The 24,309-nt window shown below is 43.8% G+C and overlaps 1 protein-coding gene across 5 annotated transcripts in view; it reads right to left on the bottom strand.

Annotated features, from left to right (window-relative positions):
• Positions 1 to 24,309, bottom strand: part of ZNF516 (zinc finger protein 516) — a 99,202-nt gene that overhangs the window by 58,476 nt on the left and 16,417 nt on the right. For all 5 annotated transcript variants that reach the window (XM_044292737.1, XM_044292738.1, XM_044292735.1 and 2 more), the window contains exon 2: positions 5,865 to 5,960. The gene's annotated coding sequence lies outside the window, so the exon portion shown is untranslated. The remainder of the gene's footprint in view (positions 1 to 5,864; positions 5,961 to 24,309) is intronic.

Genomic DNA, 24,309 nt, shown 5'->3' on the forward strand with positions numbered 1-24,309 from the left:
ATTTCCAATATAATGTCTAAGCTCCAAATTTATTTTATTTTCACAAGTAGAAAACGCACCACACATTTTTTTTAGCATTTTTTCCTGAATATGGCAACACCATATATGTGGTCGCAAACAGCTGTTTGGGGACACGTCAGCATTCAGAAGGTGAAGGAGCGGCATCAGGATTTTCTAACATGTAATTTGCTGAAATTGTTTTTAGGGGCCATAACATTTTTATTTTTCACCAATACAGCTGTGCGAGCGTTTTTTTTTTTTTTTTGCAGGATTTTTTTTGTGGAGGTGAAATGGCTAAAAATGGCAATTGTGTCAGTATTTTTTATTTATTTTTTGGGCTAGGGCTGCAGCTGTCGACAATTTACTAATAGAGTATTCTATCGATTACTCCAACGATTAATCACTCTAATAACAAAAAAACTAATTAAAATAACTTTTTCTTCATAAAAACTTATCAGCCCCTCTCCCATGCCACCAGCTTGCCCCCCAGAGCCACCATCTCCCCCTGGTGGGCACACTGGTGGCACTGAGGATTTTTTTGTGTCGAATTACTCGATTCAACCGAGTAATCAATTCAGCCCTATTATGGACGGTAAATATATATGATACGATAATTATATTCTGAGGGTTGATACAGTTATGGCCATACCAAATTTAATGTGTTCGCATCACACATTGCACCAGTGCGAAATTCTCGCTCATGAGAAAGGGGCCTTACTACTTTTTCAGCATAAAATGACTCGTGTTAAAAAAAATATATATATATAATTTATTTTGCATCGCCATATACTAAAGTCCATAACTTTTAGATTCTTTCACCAATGTAGCTGTGTGGAGGCTTGTTTACAAAAGAGCAATTTCGTCATTGTTTTTTTCTACATTATTTCTTTACGGCGTTCACAGCTCAAGATTAGTAACATGGTACTTTTATAGATCAGGTCGTTACAGATGCAGCGATACCAATTATGTGTTTTTTATTTAATTTTTAATCAAGACCCATTTGGATCTTGAAGATCCAGTGGGCCTGATGGCTATACAGTGCATTGCAATAGTCATCTATTGCAATGCACTGTATAGTCAGTGCTACACATACACTAAGGCCTTATGGACACAACCATGGATGGCCTTTAATATAAATGCCTGGCGCTTTGCGGACAAGAATAGGACAGGTTATATTTTTTTAGCGAGGCCACGTAACGGAGCAACGGATGCGGACAGCACACAGAGTGCTGTCAGCATCTTTTGCGGCCCCATTGGGCCCTCAGGGTCTGAACAGCCTTTGTAAGGCATCTGGTTGCCATGGCAACATTTGCCCGCTGCCATCGCAGCAGTGGCGGCCCGATGGGAGCGGGAGCTCCCTCCCTTATCCCCATGGATGCCGCGGGCAGGTACTGACCACGGCATCTATGGGGCTAAATGGCCGAGATGGGTGCCAGCACCGATTTCCCCGTAGCAACAGAGTGTCAGCTGTAAGTTACAGTTGACACACTCTGCTGATGGCAGCAGCTTAGTTCCTGGGCCGCTGCCATCAGAGCCAGCACAGACAAGCAGGGGGCATCAGGGGAAGGGACACTAAGTTCACTGGGGGCACAGAAATGATCAGTGGCACGGCGGCACACAGGGGGTCTTACCCAATTTCAGGCTGCAATCTCCAGACTCTCCAGATGAAGAGCTCCGATTGATTAGTCTCTGCAGAGACTAACCAATTGGAGTACTTGCCAGCAAGGGACCACTCTGGTCCCTTGCCAGCTTCCCCAGTGTCTCTGCTGTCCAAAATGCACTAAATTACTTGCAGTTACGTCCAAATGCATGAAGGGTTTAAATAACTATCTTTATTATACAGCTTGTAATGAATGCGGCGATACCATATTTGGTTTTCTCAGTAATCTTTACTAACGTTTAATAATTATTTTAGTCTGACCAGGAGACATTGCAATGGGATAATTTGATTGCTTTCTAATGTATGGGTAAATCTTGTATAGCTCAATCACAACCACAGCATCTGGAGGTTACACAGCAGTGCAGGTCTCCGGCCGCGAACCTGCGGGTACAGCTCATGTGCCTGCATGATCTCCATGATGTAACTGTACATCATTGAGGTTTAAAGGCATTTATCATGTAGAAAGTTAAGACAATACACTTACTAATGTATTGTTGCCATGCCGGCACACTATAGGAAAAAGCACCGGACTATGCTTATTTCCATGGTCCTGGCCACCAGGCACGCTTTTTTCTATATTGTGCAGGCAAGGCCACTACTGCTGGATTGTAGGGTGGTCGTAACCCCTGTATAATGTAATGGAAAAATGAATCCAGCCAGCAAAGGAGGCAATATGGACAAACACAATATATTAGCAAGTGCCTTGTATTAACATTCTTGACATGATAAATGCCATTTGCTGAAGTGAGAAACCCCCTTTTAAATAATTAAGCCACCATGACATCACTGGAAGTCATGGCTAGGCTTGTATTAAAGTTACCACAAATTCTTAGGGCTCGAGCGCATCATGGCTCAGTGCCTCACAGCTGCAAAATATGACAACTTTTTGGGGGCCCTACCAAGCCTCCATTGCTTGGAAGTTTCATATTGCAGTACGTTTTAGCATAGCTAATGATTATTATTTTCTGCATGTGGACCAGCAGGTGACCTCTTCGGTCAGAACGGGACTGGCAAGATGCGTATGACTTATATTAATTAATATGATCTGGGACAGCATTGGGGACACTTCAAGTCAAAATCCTCAGAGCTCGTTCATACAAGGGAATTTGCTGTTGGAATTTTGGCAAGGATTCCATGGCATAATTCCACCAGCATCCGTGTGGTGCCGGACTCCCACTGTTTGCAACGGGAGGCAATACTGCCCTTAGCACAACCAGCGGTTTAAAGCCAAGGCTAGGCCAAAATCGTTTTCGAGCAGACACCGCTCAAAGCAGTGACTGGGGTCTGCTCATGGTTTTAGGGTGGGGCTGAACTGCAAACGGGTATGTGGCATTCAAAGTGCAAAACCACAGAGAAAAATTAATAAAAAACACACAGCGACTGTCCAGGGGAGCAACAGCCTGAAGCCCCAACCATCTACACATAGAAAAGCTATTGTCTGTGCTTCCATGTCAGAGAGAAGATTAATAGCACACAGCCCAGGGATATGCAGGGGGCACTGTGAGAGGCCACTGACCGACGGTCACTCCAGAAAGAAGTATATGAGGTGGACATCTATACTCACAGCTCTCTCCAGCTGTAGTTTATAGTAGTTGTGAAATGTTAAGCAGTTAACACAACAACCAAGATCTACGACTGAGCGAGCCATATGCATGCCTGGTCTCCTACTCTGTACACTGCTTACTCCCAATAAGTGGGTGTCCTGGGACTGGGGCCTACACTATAAGACATACTTTTGATAAACGTCTCAGCTGGTAATACTCCTTTAAGTCTTATCCTGGGGCTACAGGGCAACGTGAGTACACACAGTATATGTTACACTGCATGGAGCAGCAATGTGGCATAAGACCCATTGTGGCCAGCACGGTTGCATTTTGGGTCACAAGCAACTTTTCCATCATAGACCATCAGAGACCACAATGCAAGTCGCATGAGACCAGTGATTTGGCTGCTTTTCTTTCTGCAGCTAGACTGCAATAAGGATCTTATGCTCGATAGTGGCGATCTACCTTTGTAAAAGTGCCTCTGATTACCCAACAAACACTCATTCATCAGGCAATTGCAATTTTTAAGCAGGCCAAAAAGAAAAAATCGTTTGCCGACAACAGATCATGCTGTCTAATCACGCAAATAATAATTCTGTATGGGGATGAGCGATGGCATTAGCAATTGCTCCTCCCCATACTGTGGAGGAGATCGTTGCATGTCATAGCAGCAGTCTCCCTGACAATCGCCTGCTCAACAGTGAAGAAGGAACACTTCCTTCCTGACAATCGAAATGCTGATGTTGGGAAGCATTAGAGTGGCAGCATAGTAGCAAAGGTGGTTCAGAGCGATGAGTATAATTTTTTTTATTTTATTTAAATTTTTTTAAATACCTTGACTGCTCCCCCCCCCAAAAAACAGACCAAAGTAACAATATTAGTTTGCCTGATCACTTCAAGTATCTGTCTAAAGACAAACAGCAGTAGAAAAGTACATAACTTGTGCAGCCTGTTAAATTTATCAGTGCTCTCTTTGTCATGAGCTGAGCACGTCATCTGGTAAATAACGGATATGTCCAATGTTTCCATTCACTGACAGCAAATAAGAGAACTTGAAAATGGTGAAGAATATTTCCAAGTGTTTTCATTACATGCTGACTAAACAGTATTCCCATCACAGACATTTGCCGTATAATCACAGAATATGCCATAAATCTTTATGACAGAATACCCCTTTATGGGTAATTTAGGCTACTTTCACACTGGCATTTTGGCTTTCCATTTGTGAGATCCGTTCAGGGCTCTCACAAGCGGTCTAAAACGGATCAGTTTTGCCCCAATGCAGGGAGGCTTAACCTGCAGCCCTCCAGCTGTTGTAAAACTACAATTCCCACCGTGCCCTTCTGTAGGTTGATAGCTGTAGGCTGTCCAGGAATGATGGAGTTGTAGTTTTGCAACAGCTGGAGGGCCGCAGGTTGCGCATGCCTGCCCTAATGCATTCTGAATGGAAAAGGATCCACTTAGAATAAATCAGTTTGCCTCCGATCAGTCACCATTCCACTTTAGAGGCGGACACCAAAACGCTGCCTGCAGCGTTTTGCTGTCCGCTTGACGAAACTAGGCCAAACGGATCCGTCCTGACAAACAATGCAAGTCAATTGGGACGGATCTGTTTTCTCTGACACGATCCGTCAGTTACAATAATGCGGTTGCATTATTGTAACTGATCAGTTTATGCAGATCCAAGATAGATCCGCCCAAATCGCGAGTGTGAAAGTAGCCTTACTAAAAAGGAAATCAGAAATGAAGTTAAATTAAACCAGATCTAGAAAACCTGCAAATAAATTGTGATAGAAAAATACAAGGCTGCAAAAAAAAAAAAAAAAAAAGCCCCCTGGATCTGACAAGCAAGCAGGCTGCAAGTATATTACAGTGGTTTCCAAAATGGGGTCATTTTCTGGGAGTTTCTACTCTAGGGGTGCATCAGGGTGTCTTCAAATGTGACATGGCAGCTTAAAATTATCCCCGTGAAATCTGCCTTCCAACCTTTCAAAAAAACATATGGCGTTCCTTTCCTTCTGCCCGTACAGCAGTTCACGACCACATATAGGGCGTTTCTGTAAACTACAGAATCAGGCCAATAAATATTGAGTTTTGCTTGGCTGTTAATGCTTGCTTTGTTAGTGAATTTTTTTTTTTTTTTTTTTTATTAAAATGGAAAATCTGCCCAAAAAGTGAAATTCTGAAATTTCATCTCCATTTTCCATTAATTCTTGTGGAACACCTAAAGGGTTAATAAAGTAGTAACTATTTGTGGAGTTATTACTATCTATTATAAAAGAGTAGAGAAATAGAAATTTGGAAATTTTTCTAAATTTTTGGTAAATTTGGATTTTTTTTATAATTAAAAATGGCATTTTTTTACTCAATTTTACCACTGTCCCGAAGTACAATATGTGACGAGAAAACAATGTCAGAATGGCTTGGATAAGTAGAAGTGTTTTAAGGTTTTTACCACATAAAGCGACACGTTAGATTAGCAAAAATCGGCCTGGAATTTAAGCTCGGTAGTGAAGGGGTTAAACAGTTATTAATAGCTTCATAAAAATCAATACTCCAAAATAAAGATTGCCAGTAGCAAATCTCAGCATTGGTTCCATTAGAAGAATAACAGTGAAGCACCGGTTATCGCAGGGAGGCTAGATGCGAGATAAACTGACCTTGGATTGAAGCTCCGATTGTCTCTGTCCATCTCCACACTATTTAGAAACCGGACCTGCTGCCATACTGGGGACTGCAAGAACCCTCTACTGAAGCTGAAAGAAAACCAAATGTCAGTTAGGTACAGATGTAAGTATTCTAAAACATTGCATCATTTCACTCTTTAATAATCTCATTTATATTATTTTAAGTAACATTCCAATACCACAGAATAGGTTCTGTACGCAGCACACTGCTGACTGACTGACTGACTCTCTCATTAATAAGCTTTTGGGGATTGTCACAAGATTATTTATTCAGCTAGACTTCTTATGCCCTATCCACAGCATCTGATTGGTGGGCGTCTGGCCGCTGGGCTCCCCACCGATCACGAGAAAGCAGGTTGCACGTCCCTGTGTGAATGGAGCAGCAGGTCGAGCATGTGCGCTGCCAATTCACTTATCCATTCTCAAAGGGTCAACTGGAGAAATCTGCGCACAGAACCATGTTGCAAAGCATCACCCAGCCCGTTATATAAAGGAAATGCCCATCATGCACACCCAAACGCCCAGTACTTCATAAGCATATATTCATATAGGCACCCATATATCCTTACAGACAGCAAACCGCAGAAGAGAATGTACAGTACGGAATGGGCTCAGGACCTGCGTCCTCGCGATACATAGTGGGCGCTGGCTGTGTTATACCACTCAGATGCGACTACAGCGTCTGGGCGGTTAAACGGAGCGAGTGTAGTAGGATTTCAGTAAAATTACAATACTCTGCAACACAGAAGTACTGCAGTGTATTGTACAAAGAATCACACAATCATGTTAGTCTCGTAGGCAAACTAGTGCTTAAAAACTTAAAAAAAAAAGTTCCCATTTATCAGTTAAAAAATAATTACCGCCACGTCTGTAAAATCTTGAACTATTTAGATAATCATGTGCTGTGGGTGAATGCACATATATATAAATAAATAAAATGGTTAATTTGCTGATTTTTGGTCCTCTCACCACCCAAAAAAAATAAAAAATGAAAATATGAAAGGATGAAAGCCATACCCCAAATGGTACCAAAGAAAAACTATAGCCTCACCTTGCAGAAAAAACAAGCCCTTAGATAGCTCCATATACAGAAGCATAAAGGTTATAGGTGTCATAATATAGCTATACAATGCTTTTTTTTTTTATATGTGTTAAAAGTAGTAAAATGTAACGAATGTACCACAATTGTACCCACAGTTAGTGGAAAAATAAGGAGTTGTGATTAAACACAACCAATGGATACGTAGGCTGCCCATGAGTCACCGATGTGTGGAAATAAGCCCTAAATGTGGGCATCAAACCATCAGGGTAAATTCACAAGTGCCAGTTTTGTTGCAGAAATTTCAATGGTACTTGAAGAAATGCACCTGCTCACCTGTAAAACAACTACTGGTATTTTTTATGAACAGTAGAAATTTTAACAGAAATTTCTGCAAAAAAAAAAATAAAAATGTAAAAAAATAAAAAATAAAAAGTCCGTAAGTGAATATACCCCAAATCTTTTACGGTACGACGACCCCACCATCATAGGGGTCAGATCAAATTGTGCCAATTATATATTTAAAGCACTGAGACATATTTGTATCACGCTGCAGTTATGGACGGCTCGGTCTGCATGTGCACAGCCACCATGAATGTAAAGACTCCTCCTGCTTGTACATAGTTAAAAATAACTAAATGACATCCATAAGTTTTACAATTGATTGGTCTCCACATAATTATTGCTTTTCAGCAGCAAATCCCCTGGAGGGCGAAAAGCAGCTGCCACAGTTCAAGATGCACTAAAGAGCTATGGAGTAAAAAGGCTTCCAGGGAACGTATCCCTGGAAGCTACACACAAATGGGAATATCTGCATTCAAGCCTCCCAAGCAACAGCAGCTAAAACCAGCAAAACTGGGTTACATACACATATATATATATATATATACACACACATACGCACACAAATGTTCATCTGCCGAGCGCAGGAAGCACTGTCATAGCACAATCAATTATTTATGTCATCATACAAGCAAATGGACATTTCTAGCAGAGGCAGAGCACGGATTACCTGACTACAGGATTCACCTTATATTACACTTAGCATCTCTCCATTACCAATTAGGACAGCGGTAAGCCAAATCTGCTGAATCGTGTTCTACATGATCAATGCTAAAATAAAAAAATAAAAAACGTATGCCTCGCAAAAATGGGCACACATCCACAGAGTACAACACTGTAGAGAAAACATGTCATCAAGTGTAGAGAGGGCAACAAACTGGTAAATGTGGTGGCATGACAAGAGGACTTCTTTTAAATGTCCCTTTGAGACTTCAGACCTTTGCTTTGTTTTCCTACAGGGTAAAGTCCTGTCCAGACCAGCGGTTATCAGATAACTAGGGAAAAAAGCAAACCCAACGCGGGCAAGTCATACAAAGGAGGATTTCTGCCGTTTCATAAACCATGTGCACAACCGGACACTCACTTTTTGTAACTTAATATACCGCACACAGGAGCGCGCTCTCCAGGAGAAGAGACACAAGATGAAAGGAACCCAATGGCCTTCAGATACCAGGCTGAAAGGCTTCCAAGTGGAATGAAGGCCATCTGCTCTGCTAACTGTGCTGGGAGAATCTGAATCACATTTCTTGGCATTTAACATCATCTCAAAAGGATTTTAAACAGCGAGAAATTGACAATTAAAGGGGACTTGCAAATTAATGGGTCGACCCTTAGGACAGGCCATCAACATTTGCTCTGTGGGAATCTGACCTTCAGCACCACCACCACCACCACCACCAAAGAGCTGTGTGAAAGGAGAACGGTCCTCACTTAGGGCACAATGTAGTTTTACAAGTGGCTGTGCCCGGTATTACAGCTCACTACAGCAAATGAATACGACTGTGCTGTAATACCAGGCACCACAGTACTGACAATACAGAGCTCTTGTAAACAGGAGATCAGCAGAGATCCCCCACTATTACAACACTAGCTACAACACTGACAGGCCATCGGTTTTTGGAGTTTTTGAAGCTTTAATGATGAAGTCCAACAAAGTCCAATTATAATATAAGCTACTTCATTTGTAAAACTATCCATTCTTATGCAACCCCCCTAGAGGGGCAAAGAAAATAAGTTAAATTAACCCTTTCACGACCGCAATCTGTATATATACGTGATAGCTGCACATGCCCCGTGCAGCTACCACGTATATAAACGTTCTGGCAGCTCTTTAATCCAAGCGCTGCAAAGCGCTTGGATTAAAGCTTCTGCCCCTGCCCTGTATGCTGTCACGGACAGCATACAGTGCAGTAATGCCGGCAAGGGACCAATCAGAGTGGCCCCTTGCCGGCAATCGATCCGATTGGTTAGTCTGTGCAGACTAACCAATCGGATCGCGGCAGTGTTAAAATGCCGGTTTCATGCTCTGATCTGCGCTCTGCAGATCAGAGCATGAAATCAGGTAATGTGACCTCGGGTAATAAACCCCCCTCCCGCCGATCTGTGCCCCGATCTGTGGCTGTGCCCCCCCTTGTGCCGCCTGCAGCTCATTCTCCTACTAGCTGCCGTGATTTGGTCCGCCCCCTCCCCGCCCCATGCAGTCATTTAGTAGCCTCGGCGATCCCCCCCCCCCCACCCATGCAGTCATTTTGTAGCCTCCCCGATCCCCCCCACCCCACCTTTCCAGCGCTGCCCCCCCGATCTCCCTGCTGTGTGCGATGGCGGCGGCTCCATTACTGAGCCGCCGCCATCAGCAGAGAGTGTCAGCTCTATGCTGACACTCTCCTGTAACCCCATAGATGCCGCGGTTGCGGCATCCATGAGGTTAACAGAGGGAGGGAGCTCCCTCTCTCCACCATCGGGGCTGCAGCGCTGTGATTGCAGCACCCGATGGTTGCCATGGCAACCGGACGCTTTGCAAAAGCGTCCTGTTGCCATGGAAAGGTGTCCAGTGCTGCCACCTACAGGACATCTGTAAGTATTATACTTTGGAATGCAAGAGCATTGCAAAGTATAGTACAACTATCAGCCCCACTGGATCTTGAAGATCCAAGAGGGAACTGATAAAAAAAGTGAAAATAATAAAAGTAAAAATAAATAAATAAATAAATAAAAATGTAAATTGAAAAAAAGAAATTGCCTTTTCCTTTAAAAAAAATGAAAAATAAAATAAAATACACATATTAGGTGTCAGCGCGTCCGTAACGACCGCCTCTATAAATATATCACATGATAGACCCCGTCCGATAAACACCATAAAAATAAAATAAAAAAAACAGTGCCAAAAAAGCTATTTTTTTCACCTTACATCACAAAAAGTGCAACAGCGAGCGATCAAAAAGGCTTATGACCCCCAAAATAGTACCAATCAAACCATCACCTCGTCCCGCAAAAAATTATACCCTATTTAAGACAATCGCCCAAAAAATTAAAAAGTTTTGGCTCTCAGACTATAGAGACACTAAAACATCATTTTTTGGGTTTCAGAAATGCTATTATTGTGTAAAACTTAAATAAATAAGAAAAAGTATACATATTAGGTATTGCCACGTCCGTAACGATCTTCTCTATAAAACAATCACATGACCTAACTCCTCAGATGAACGCTGTAAAAATAAATAAATGAAAACTGTTCCAAAACAGACAATTTTTGGGTCACCTTGCCCCATAAAGTGTTATAATGAATGATCAAAGAATCCTATGTACCCAAAATTGGTACCAATAAAAACCTCAACTCTTTCTGCAAAAAACGAGCCCCTGCACAAGACGATCGGCAGAAAAATAAAAAACATATGGCGTTCAGAAAACCAATCCAGCACAATCTGCCTTCCAAAAACCGTATGGCATTCCTTTCCTTCTGCGCCCTGCCGTGTGCCCGTACAGCAGTTTACGACCACATGTGGGGTGTTTATGTAAACCGCGGAATCAGGGTAATAAATATTGAGTTTTCTTTGGCTGTTAACTCTCAATGTGTTAAAGAAAAAAAAATATAAAATGGAAAATCTGCCAAAAAAGTGAAATTTAGAAATTTTATCTCCATTTTCCTTTAATTCTTGTGGAACGCCTAAAGGGTTAACAAAGTTTGTAAAATCAGTTTTGAGTAACTTGAGGGGTGTAGTTTCTACAATGGGGTCATTTATGGGGGTTTCCACTATGTAGGCCCCACAAAGTGACTTCAGATCTGAACTGGTTCTTAAAAAGTGCGTTTTGGAAATTTTCTTAAAAATTGCAAGAATTGCTTCTAAACTTCTAAGCCTTCTAACGTCCTAAAAAAATAAAATTACATTTCCAAAATGATGCCAGCATAAAGTAGACATATGGGGAATGTTAAGTAATAAATATTTTATTAGGTATCACTTTCTGTTTTGGAAGCAGAGAAATTGAAATTTGGAAAATTGTGAATTTTTCAAAATTTTTGGTACATTTTGGATTTTTTCATAAATAAAGGTGAAATATATTGACTCAAATATATGACTATCATGAAGTACAATGTGTCACGAGAAAACAATCTCAGAATGGCGTGGATAAGTAAAAGTGTTCCAAAGCTATTACCACATAAAGTGACGCATGTCAGATTTGTAAATTTTGACCTGGACACTGGGGCATCAATGACCCTTGGTCATGAAAGGGTTAAGAATAATTAAGTAAACAAAAAATGTATAAATTAAACAGACATACACAGTTAAGTCACATTATTCTGACCACCTGCTAATAATATGCAGAGTAAACTGCATCTGCCGCACGGACAGCAGCTAGATGGGCTGGCAGTGACTCCAGAAGGTCCTGGTAGGCTGTCGCAGGTATCTGGAGCCATGCTGACAGCAGTGCATCCCATAGAGCAACATGACAATCGAGGTGGTCCCATAGATGTTCAATTGGGTTCATATCTGGGGAATTAGGGGGTTAGGGTAGTACATGGAAGTTGTGGTCATGCTCTTCCAACCAATGTCAGACATTTCTAGCCGTGTGATATGTCGCATTGTCTTGAGGGAAGATCCAAACTGCCCCAGGGAAGACAATCACAATGTATGAGTGTATGTGATCTACAAAGATGAATTCATACCCAAATCTGTTGAGTGTGCCTTCCACATGGATGAGTGGGCCCCGTAGAACAACATGAACACATTCCCCTTTGCTAACTTCTGATACAACTTTGTTAGCAGAGGTGCACTGACCATCTGCTTCGGAGTCCTATAAGCAGTGGGGTTCACATTGTTTTAGACACACATATTGTAACCCCCATGCACTTCCATAGCGGACATTTACCTCTCACATCAATGGCACATGGTGCTCCACAGTTTCCACGTCACTTATTGACACAATGGTGCCATTTGTCGTCTCACTTTCACAACAGCAACATGAGAACAGTTCCCAAACTTTTACCCTTGGCCAAAAGCCAATTCTCAATTTTTCCAACTCTGATAAATTGCCCCTTTTAGGCTACTTTCACACTTGCGTTCAGAGCGGATCCGTCTGGGGTCTGCACAGACGGATCCGCTCATATAATGCAGACGATGGATCCGTTCAGAACAGATCCGTCTGCATTATATTGTAAAATAAATTCTAAGTGTGAAAGTAGCCGCAGACAGATCCGTCCAGACTTTACATTGAAAGTCAATGGGGGACGGATCAGTTTGAAAATTGAGCCATATAGTGTCAAATTCGAACGGATCTGCCCCCATTGACTTACATTGTAAGTCTGGACGGATCAGCTTGCCTCCGCAAGCAGCGTTCAGGTTTCCGCCTGCTGAGCGGAGCGGAGGCCAAACGCCGCCAGACTGATGCACTCTGAGCGGATCCGCATCCAGTCAGAAGCATTAGGGCTGGACGGATGCGTTCGGGGCCGCTTGTGAGAGCCTTTAAACGGAACTCACAAGCGGAGCCCCGAACGCAAATGTGAAAGTAGCCTTACTCATGACAGCAACAAGTGATGTGTGTGCAGACAGCCTATCGCACACCTTATAGGCCCACCAAGCCAGCTCACGAAACGCGACTTCCTTCGAGAGCTATGTGTTGCAGACAATGAAAATGCTAATAATGATAATGTAACTCAACTGTGCACAAAGGAAAAAATTAAAATTAAAAATAAAATCATAAAATACCAGATACCAAATGCCAACAACCCACACAACAAATATATTATTTAAGGGAGGTTACATAGCTGTAACTGCAGATAACCACTGGCATCAGTGGTGTACTGGAGAGGCCAACGATTGGCTGCAGTGGTCGCGTTGTCATTGTGACATCATTGCGAGGCAATGGATCCGCTAATTAAGCGCAACACACTTCTTTTTGCAGCCTGCCCCCCAGTGTTGTCCAGTTTCAACACCTCTAAGGGGTTAAACAGAAGAGCTATCAATATCTGGGAACAATTACCTCTACAAGGAATGTTAAAAACAACCATACGCAATGTAAATTTCGTTTTATGGGTGTTGCACTCTTGAATAAACTACACATATGTGAACGGGAATACATTTTAAAAAATAAAATAAAAAAATGCCACCGACGACAGATGAGAGGAGTCTGTATAAAACAAGGTCCTTTAGCTCTGAAATTGCAGCTTGAGAGGGGGAGGGGGCTGAACAGATAAGCACAGTGTAGATATATGACACACATACAGGTTCCATCTACACTCCATGCAGTGCAATAAACAAAGCCAGGGAAAAGTAGGGAAAATAATTTCATTGTTCTGCCTTCTCCATATGGTATTGAGCACAGGCTAGCAAATTAACAAAGACAGGATAGAAAAACATTATAACTAATCCGCACTGAAACGGATTACAGAACTGCCAGCAGGATCTCCAACCCAAAACTCATCACAAGAGAAATACAAGGAGGGGGGAAAAACAACCTGAGCAGTATTTTTAGTCAGACCATATCAATGATCTGTCGTATGTGAAGAGCCGTGATAAGTGTGGACACTGCTATAGTACCACTGAACATTCAGCACAGCGCTCTTAGGGTCGTCCTCCTCATCTAAGCTAATTGTGGCTCATTTTATTTTGGTATTATAGCCTACTTAGATTATTGAAGCCTGCAGCGTTGGTGAAACAAGGCGCTGGAGCAAAGTCAGGAAATCCAGTGCCGTTCTATGAGCTAAGTAGCTATTAACATGATATAATCCATGTGCAGCTACTGCTCTTTGTTAGTCTTCAGGAGGGGTGCAGGCGTCTGCTATGTGATATATAGGTTACTGAGAATAGGGACGCCCTCAGACAATCACCCCAGGGCTAGAGGAGAGGTCCGCAAAAATCTGATGAGACTGCATTATAATAGTACAACATGGCCAACCCGGTATGTTTCCTGCAATAGATTACATACAGCAAAGTGGAAATGCCAGTAACAGATCATGACTAGACATGAGCGAATTTCATATTTTGACACTTCGTTTGGTGGTAAAAGGTGAATTGCGTTATGGATCTCGTTACCACGGACCATAACGCAGTTCTATGACGGAATGCATAATGGAATGCCTTTAGAGGCATTCCGTCATAATAGAAGTCTACGGGCTCCAAAATGGATCCGTCCCCTTTCCGTTATGCAGGGGAGTACTCTCTAATAAAGGCATTCCGTCACAGAATTGCGTTATGGTCCGTGGTAACGGAATCCATAACGCAATTCACCTTTTACCACCAAACGAAGTGTGAACGAATTTCATAAGAGGAAATTCGCTCATCTCTAATCCTGAGAGCAGACCTGCATTACACAGATGGCCACAGGGAACAGAGCGCAGTGCTGGGCAAGTTCCTGTAGGTCCTATACCCAGAACAAGGCAGGGGAACACAGAAGAACTTTGCTGCTGATGCTCCATTGATATCCATGCCGGTTCTTACTGGTGGACTTCCAACCTCTACAGGACACTACAGAACACTCCACGAACCAGTTTGACTTCCTTTTGCTAAATTTACATTTTGGATAAATCCACTGACAACTGAGGATTTTAAACATTTGGAATTATTCAAAATCTAATGTGAATGGGAAAGCCTGACAGACTACAGCACAGGTTGGGCATCTTGGATTTGCACCTCTAAGGCCCCCTGCACACGGCCGTGTTTCACAGCCGTGTGCGGGCCGTGGAACCGCGGCCTGGATCCCTCCTGAGAGCAGGAGCGCACGGCGTCACTGGTTGCTATGACGCCGTGCGCTCCCTGCTGCCGCCGCAATACAGTAATACACTGGTATGATCTATACCAGTGTATTACTGTACTGTGCCGGCAGCAGGGAGCGCACGGCGTCATAGCAACCAGTGACGCCGTGCGCTCCTGCTCTCAGGAGGGATCCAGGCCGCGGTTCCACGGCCGAACACGGCCGTGTGCAGGGGGCCTAATGGACATGCTGCTGCCAGGGGGGTGGGGGAGTAAATATGTACCGTAGTTGTATTAATTACAGGACAAACGGGTTAATGGTATACGCATATTCTGAATCAGGGGCAAGGGAACTATGATCATTTGAAAACAACCAAAATAATAAGTGTGGATTCACACACAGCAGACTTGTTACAGAAATTCCTGCAGCCTTCTACATTCATCTAATCAGTCCACTTACTGCAGAACCCGCCCAATCCAGATGAATGGAACTGATTTTCAGCCACAGACATTTCTCCAACAAACCTGCCACATGTAGAAATATCCCAAGGCAGTAGCAGCAACGTTCTGGACACACTGGATGATGGCTCCAGGATCTTGACCAGCACCATATGTGCACACAGACACGTTATAAGGCAGTTCTGGCAGGAACTCTTTAGGCAATCCTTTCTAAAAGCTTCTTGTGTTCACACAAACCATTTTCAAATCAGTCATTTCGCAGTCTTAACCCAAGTGTGTAACAGACTGTCAAGAGTGCTTGGAGAAACCCAGAAGTATCAACAGGACTTATTCCTTAGTGAGGTAGGGAAGTGCTAAAATGTTAAAACCTTCTGTTTCCAATACTACTGTATGAAAAAAAATATATATATATTTTACACACACACACACACACACACACATTATAAACACAGAAATAATAACATGGGCCCCAGGTCCTGTGTGTGATTGGAGCAGCAGTGTCCATGCATGACCTCTGCTTCATTCACTTCTAAGGCTCCATTAACGCGTCCGCAATTCCATTCTGCAGAATTGCTGACCCACTCATTTCTATGGGGCTGAACGATGTGCGGCCCGGATCCGGAAATGCATACCCGCACTTCCGGGTCCGCAATTTCAAATCACAAAAAAAATAACATGTCCTATTCTTGTCCGCAATTGCGAAACGCACATTGCCAGTGTCCGTGTTTTGCGGATCCGCAAAACACACACGGATGTGTGAATGGAACCTAAGAACTGTCAAGAGCTGACCTCTGGTGTTGATCGAGCACCAAAGTGCTCGGGTGCTCGAGTAGAACACCTCGGAGAGTCAATGGATGAACCCAAGCATTAAACAAGGCACCCCCTGCTCTGAAGAGGAGAGGGTGCCTGGGTCATAGGAAAAAGTGTAGAAATTGATGAAAACACCACCAAAATAGTTCGGGAACAGTATGGGGAGGATGTCTGGATGCGTCTTGGACTCCCAGGTCGCTGCTGAGAACGATGGTGACCGAGAAGTACGCCAATGTTAGGAAACATTCTTTCCTGTATATTTACTTGTATATAAAGTGTGAGTGCTGCCAAAAATTACAAGGAAGAGGGACTCCGATACAACCTGCATATCACATAATGGAGGGCCTCATTCACACTGTGGTACAATTGTTCAGGTAGTGGGACTCCTACACTCATAAAGCCTATGCACTAAGTGAAAGGGCTGCCAAAAATTACAAGGAACAGACGTTACAATACACCCTTTGTTACACATAAAGGTGGGCATCATACACAGCCTTGAAAAATTGTGATTGATGGCCTGCTGGTGACCCTCAAAAACATTATGGGCGAGGGCCTGCTGCTGATCTGACCATCTAAAACATTAGGGGTGAGTGCCTGTTGCTGATCCTAAAAAACTAAAACATTATGGGCGAGGGCCTGCTGCTGAACTGACCAGCGAAAAAAATTATGGTTGGGGGTCTGCTGCTGAGCTGACTCTCTAAAACATTAGGAGCGAGGGCAGCCTAATAAGCATGTTGATATGATAGAGAAGGAGAAAAGGAAGATTGAACCATATACCCTTTTTTGTGTTGGAAGGGGTGCATGGGAATACAGTGTATTCAATACACCATAAAAGCCACATGTAAAGTGCCTTTATGTTCAGCCGCTTTCCTCTGGTGGAGTAGAGAAGTCAGGGGCAATCCAGGCCTTGTCATTTTGATAAGAGTCAACCTGTCAGCCTTTACAGTTGACAGTCGGATGCGCTTATCAGTTATTATGCCCCCAGCAGCACTAAATACCTGCTCTGGAAAACCGCCGGCGGCAGGGCAGGCCAGCACCTCCAAGGCGTAGAGCGCCAGTTTGTATCACGTGTCCAGCTTGGACACCCAATAGTTGTAAGGAGAGGCGTTCAGCCCACCTATTAGGGTGCTTTGATGCCATGTGGCGGATCATGCTGGTGGTGGTGAGGTTGCTAGTGTTCACGCCCCTGCTCATTTTGGTACGGCACAGGTTGCAAATGACTATTCTTTTATCGTCCGCAGTTTCCCCAAAAAAAAAAAAACGACAGACTGCGGAACACCTACCACTTGGCAAGGGAGACTGCCGCAAGAGGGTGCTCCGGGGAACAGTTGCGGGCCTGTTTGGTGTGGCCTGTCTTCTTCCTTTTGCCAGCCCACTGCTTCTTCCAGCCTGTCGAGGTGCTGCGGATACCTCCCCCTATTTACTGCTGTCCTCGCTCGGCTTGCCACCTTCCCAGGTTGGGTCAGTGATTTCATCGTCTACCACCTCCTATTCCACTTCCTCACTCTGGTCATCCTCCTAACAAGAACCTCACTGATTGGCAACTGTGTCTCATCATCCTCATCCACCTCGTGAAACACTAATTGCCGTTCCCCACCGTCATCTTCTTGTACCTGTGCTCAAGAGTTTGGGCATCAATGCACACGATCTCATGACCCTCTTCAAGCAGGCTTGGTGAGAGGCCCAAATCAAGGAATGGCAATGAAAAAAGCTCCCTGGAATATGGGCTCACTTGTTTGGCAAGACTCTGCTGCAATCCAACCGACCACCTGGTCGCACTGGTCTGACTTAGAGAGTGGTGTCCAGCGCCGCCCTGCAAACTGGGACATGAAGGTATCGTGGAGAAGTGTGTTTCTTGTGTTCTGGCAGCAGGCAGTTTCACTGCGCCCAGGGCCACGGCCTCTGCGTGCACCATCAGCAGCACGGCCACTTCCCCGTCCCTTACTGCTCGCTTTCTTCACATTAAATGGTATATATGCTTGCAAGTATGTCACACACACACACACTAGCGCAGGTTTTGTAAGTGTATGCGCAAATAAATTAAACTGAACGTCACTGATATTTAGGATGTGCAAACGTTATACAGAAGATGTAGTGCAGGTAATGTCGCTGTCTGCAGCGGCCAAACAATTGCAAGCTATTTTGCGCAGGTTGTGCTAAAAATATATATTTCTACAGACACAACAATAGTCCTTAAAGGATATCTGGGTCTCTAACACCAACCCTGCCTAGCAAAAAAATAAAAATCTATTCCTTACACTATCTGACCCTTCTACAGCACAGCTCTCCCCAACTACAACTGAGCCGAACCATGTGTCATTGGGTGCTTTATAGCACCCGATGACGTGTTCCGGCCAGCCAATCACTAATGTCAGTAACCAACATGGCTACAGCATTACAGTGAGTGGCAGTACTTACCTGCACGTTTATTGGCTGTGTAGCAGCCAACAGACGTGCAGGGAGGAGACTTGCGCTCGAGCACACGCAGTATTCGGCCGAATACCGCAATGCTCGAGCCAAACTGGTGTTCAGCCAAGCATGCTCAATCAACATTACTGACCTCAATTTCTCAGGATTAGGCCTTATGCACAAGACCATTGTTTTGGTCCGCATCCGAGCCGCAGCATTTGCGGCTTGGAATGCGGACCCATTCACTTCAGTGGGGCCACAAAAAATGCACTCTGTGTGCTTTCCGCATCCGTTGTCCGTTTTGCGGACAAGAAAAGGCAGTTCTATTAATAGCTGTCCGCGTCGTTCCGGAACGCACGCGGACGCCATCTGTGTTTTGCAGATCCGCAATTTGCAGACCACAAAAGGTCATGTGCATAAGGCCTTAGTGTGGGTCGCAGTGGTTGGACCCACAGCAGTAGTCTATCACATATACTGTGCACAGGTGATAAATGTTGATCATGGGCAAATGTATAACTAAATGGGGGGGGGGGGGGGGGGGGTACAGACCTGCAAAAAGAAGCGTACTCCTTCGCTCCCTGGCCTAGGCTGCTCCTTGGCACTCCCTGGATGAAAACCATCTGTTTGATGCCACTGCAGCCAGTGACACAAAGGAAGGAGGTCACCGCAGTGGCTAGCGATTGGCTGCAGGACAGGAAGTTTATATCCAGAGCGCACCAGACCAGCCCTAGGCCAAGGAGTCGGGACCTGGTGCTGGAAAGCAGGTAAGTATACTTCACAGATCTATCCAGGAGGTGGGGTTTGGCAAGAAAAAAAAAACTCACCGAAAGTCACACAACCCCCTTAAATCTCCAAATATCACCTTTGAAACTGTTCTGTGGCGCTGCTGTGCTTCACATATACATAGAAGCATATTACGTTATTTTGGTTATAAATTGCCGTTTGTAAGTTTGGAGACAGAACATTTGAACCTTTTTGTTTAAACACAGCAAAAACAGACTTCTACTAGAAGGGAAAAAAATTGCTAACTATAAGTACTGCATTCACTGCAAAAATTGTAGCTGCAGAAAAACTGTTTGGGAGTAGCAGCGACTTACACAGGAATCCCATTGTATGGCGGGGCAGACACGTGCTGTAATTAACACTGAAGTGCAGAGCATTACACAGAGGTCAAGGAGCTTTTGTACAATGTCATCAGCCAGTTTCCACATTTCCTTTGCAGTTGCTGTCCGTAAAAAAGACTGACTTGCATACAGGGAGGTGTCACACTGGGCTGACGCTTTCTCACTAGCTCTCAGCATTTACAGCCTCATTCACACCTAGTGTTGTGGTGCACACCATAGGCCGCATTAAAACTGTAGGACAAAAATGGCTTTAAAATAAATAAAAACAAGGTTTCCACTAATTGCAATGAATAAAAAACACATACACCACACTAAACATCAATGGGTAACTTGCCTTCAAACACTGTTCTAGGAAATATGCATTTGTGAGGTAAAGAGGCTAGGTGCTCCGTACATTGGTCACGTGGCCTGGTTGCAGCTCAGCCCCACTGAAGTGAATGGGGTGAGATGCAATACCAGGGACTGCCACTATACAATGTACGGCACTGTGCTTGTAAAGCTGCTGGGAGCCCGCTGCGCTCACTAGATCTCAATGTACGAAGTAGGCCTATACCATACACAGGAATGCAGTAGTTAAAGGGCATCTGTCAGAAGATTTGTATCTATGAACCTGGATGACCTGTAGCATGTGCACTTAACAGCTGAAGACATCTGTGTTGGTCCCATGTTCATATGTGCCCACATTGCTGAGAAAAATAAAGTTTTAATATATGCAAATGAGGCTCAAGGTGCAAGGGGGGTGTTTCTGTTACACCTAGAGCAGGGATCAGCAACCTCCGGCACTCCAGCTGTTCCGAAACTACAACTCCCAGAATGCTTCTTTCACTTCTATGGGATTTAGAAGAACAGCTAAGCATGTTTGCATGCTGGGAGTTGTAGTTTCATGGCAGCTGGAGCGCTGAAAATTGCTGATCTCTGGCTCTGCTGTGGTCCTGTCAATCAACACATTTTATTCTTTATAATGAGCGCCTTTTGGAGACAAATGCTATGGACATCTGTCAGATGCATATGTCTATCCAAAGCAGAACCTACAGTATCTTGGTCCAGAAACATACATATAAAAACTGCGGCAAAATAAGAGCTATGCACAAATTACATCCCCAATTCCAAAAAAGTTAGGACACTGTATACAATGTAAGTTAATGTGAATTTACAAATATAGCCCCATATTTTTGCACAATAAGAACACATCAGAATTTGGGACATTTATTTTTATTTATTTCATGAAATGGTAAAAATGTACTCCTTTAGAACTTAATGGCAGCAACACATCTCAAAAAAGTTTGGACAGGGGCAACAAAAAGGCTGGAAAAGTAAGTGGTACTAATACTGGAGGAGCAATTTGCTATGAAGTCACATGACTGGGCATAAAAAGAGCAGGTTAGAGAAGCAATGTCTCTCAGGAGCAAAATACTGGATGCTTGATGCATCTAGAGGTCCTCAGGCGGCACTGCATTAAAAACCAGCATGATTCGGTATTGCCAATCACCGCATGGGCACAGGAACTCAAAAAATCATGGTTTGTTAACAGTTTGCTGTGCAATTCACAAATGTAAGTTAAACCTGCATCATTCAAAGAAGCCATATGTCATCATGATCCAGAAACACTACAGTCTTCTCTGGAGAAAAGTCTGAACTACTTTTTGGAAACCACAGATGCTGCATCCTTCAGACTCCAGATGAGTAGAACCATCCTAAACTTATCGGTGCACAATTCAAAAGCCTGCATCTCTGAAGGTATGGGGGGGGGGGGGGGGGGGCATTAGTGCCTATGGCGTGACAGGCACCATCAACTCTGAACAGTATATAGGAGGTTTTAGAATCCCTGCTCCCATCCAGACAAGGTCTCTTTCAGCAAAACAATGCTATAAGACCTACTGCATCCAGCCCAACAGCATGGTTGAGTCCGGGTGCTGAAACTGCCTGTAGCCCAGACCTTTCACCAATAGAAAACATTTGGCACATCATGTAAAGTCCGGCAAAGAAGAACCAGGACTATTGAGCAGCTAGACTCCTACATCACACAAGACTGGGACAACATTCCTCTCCTCACTTCCCAGACTGGTAAAAGAAGGGGATGCTGCACAGGGTCCTGTCCCAACTTGTTGGAGATACGTTGCTGCCATGAAGTTCATTATATTTTTTTTTTTCCTGAAATGGTAAAATGTTCCACTTTCCAAATCTGATCTGCATTCTAGGACCTACTGTGAACAAAATATAGGTCTATGAGATTTAGGGCTGCAACGATTAATCGATGTAATCGATTATAATTGATAACTGGATTCGTTGTCAACGAATCCAGTTATCGAATAATCGCCGATTCGTTGCTATGCGGGCGCCGGGCGGGCGGTTTACTTTAAGTCACTGTATCTTTATTTTACCTTACAATCGTGACGCTCCAGTAACAACTAACAGGCAGAGCGGAGGGCGGCGTAACGTCACTTACTCACGTGACGCGCCTGCTCCGCCTCCTTCATTCATAAAGTGGGCGGAGCAGTGCGTCACGTGAGTAAGTGACGTTACGCCGCCCTCCGCTCTGCCTGTTAGTTGTTACTGGAGCGTCACGATTGTAAGGTAAAATAAAGATACAGTGAGTGATTAGGGCCGGGGCTGCTATGGGGAGGGGGAAATCTGTCTATGGCACTGTTATGGGGAGGGGGGGGGATCTGTGCACTGTTATCCCCATAACAGCGCCACCCACAGATCCCCCCTCTCCATAACAGCGCCACCCACAGATCCCCCCTCTCCATAACAGCGCCACCCACAGATCCCCCCTCTCCATAACAGCGCCACCCACAGATCCCCCCTCTCCATAACAGCGCCACCCACAGATCCCCCCTCTCCATAACAGCGCCACCCACAGATCCCCCCTCTCCATAACAGCGCCACCCACAGATCCCCCCTCTCCATAACAGCGCCACCCACAGATCTCCCCCTCTCCATAACAGCGCCACCCACAGATCTCCCCCTCTCCATAACAGCGCCACCCACAGATCCCCCCCCTCTCCATAACAGCGCCACCCACAGATCCCCCCTCTCCATAACAGCGCCACCCACAGATCCCCCCTCTCCATAACAGCGCCACCCACAGATCTCCCCCTCTCCATAACAGCGCCACCCACAGATCCCCCCCCTCTCCATAACAGCGCCACCCACAGATCCCCCCCTCTCCATAACAGCGCCACCCACAGATCCCCCCTCTCCATAACAGCGCCACCCACAGATCCCCCCTCTCCATAACAGCGCCACCCACAGATCCTCCCCATAATAGTGTCGTCCACAGATCCCCCCATAACAGTGCCATCCACAATTTGTTTCAAGTAAAATCATATAAACCGCTTTGTTTTGTAATTTTGTCGGTTTTCCCGATTAATCGTAGAAATTAATCGGCAACTAATCGATTATTCAAATAATCGTTAGCTGCAGCCCTAATGAGATTTGCATTCTGGTTTTATTTACATTGTACACAGCGTCCCAGCTTGTTTGGAATTGGGGTTGTACAAGGATTTACAAAACTACAGTGTTCTCAAACTCCCTTTTACCATGATGTCAATGGTGTAATTCACGGGAGTGGCAGGCTATTGATGTAGTGTTTTATGAAGGGGAGCTTTTATTAGAAGCACCAGCTACACACACACACACACACACACACACACACTAAATGATCTACAATTTAGTACTTGTTTTGTAATAAACATGATATTAGAACAAAGTTTGACAAATAAGAAGGCTCTACAGGCAAAAAAAGGCCGACACTAAGAGGACGGTTACACGGTCAAGTTTCTGCATGCAGTTTTGGAAGCCAAAGCTAGGAGCGAATAAAAAAATAAAAATAAAAACTTGCATCTGTCTTTTACACTTTACTGATCCACTCCTGATTTTGGCTTCTAAAACTGCATCCGGAAACCTGCCTGTGTGACTGTGCCCCAACTGTCCATGCGGGTTTACTTGTTAAAGTAGAACCTACATGGCCTGACCTGAAGTAGGACAGGAAGATGATGTAGGAGTATTCTTAGCATTTACCCTTTTTTTTGCATATACAGATCTTGTTTTCTGTTGGTTAGTAATTAAATACATGGAGATAAAAAAAATATAAAAAAAATATAAAAAAAATATATATATATATATTTAATTTGAATACAAAAAGGAAAAAAAGATTCCCTAATGCCTACTAATAATATTCCTAAATACCCAATTCTTTCCCAAGACAGAAGTTATCTGACACCAAAGTCACATCTGAGTTACAGATTTTCGTTTTTTTTTTTCCTCCTAACATTTTAAGAGCCATAACTTATTTTTTGCAGGAAAAGTTATATTTTTTTTTAATCAGACCATTTAATTTACTACATCTCGTATTGGCAAACAATGTCCTTATTTTACGGCGATACCAAGTTTGTATATTTTATTATTATTTTATTTTTTAAGTAGTAAAACACTTTTGAAAAATTTTCTTTGCACCGCCCTAACTTAAATTTCCGTTTACAGAGCAGGTATGGGGGGCTTCTTGCGGTACGAACTTTACTTTTTATTGGTACCATTTTTGCAGTATG

The sequence above is a fragment of the Bufo gargarizans genome, chromosome 5 (genome assembly GCF_014858855.1).
Source record: "Bufo gargarizans isolate SCDJY-AF-19 chromosome 5, ASM1485885v1, whole genome shotgun sequence".
Taxonomy (NCBI): Eukaryota; Metazoa; Chordata; class Amphibia; order Anura; family Bufonidae; genus Bufo; species Bufo gargarizans.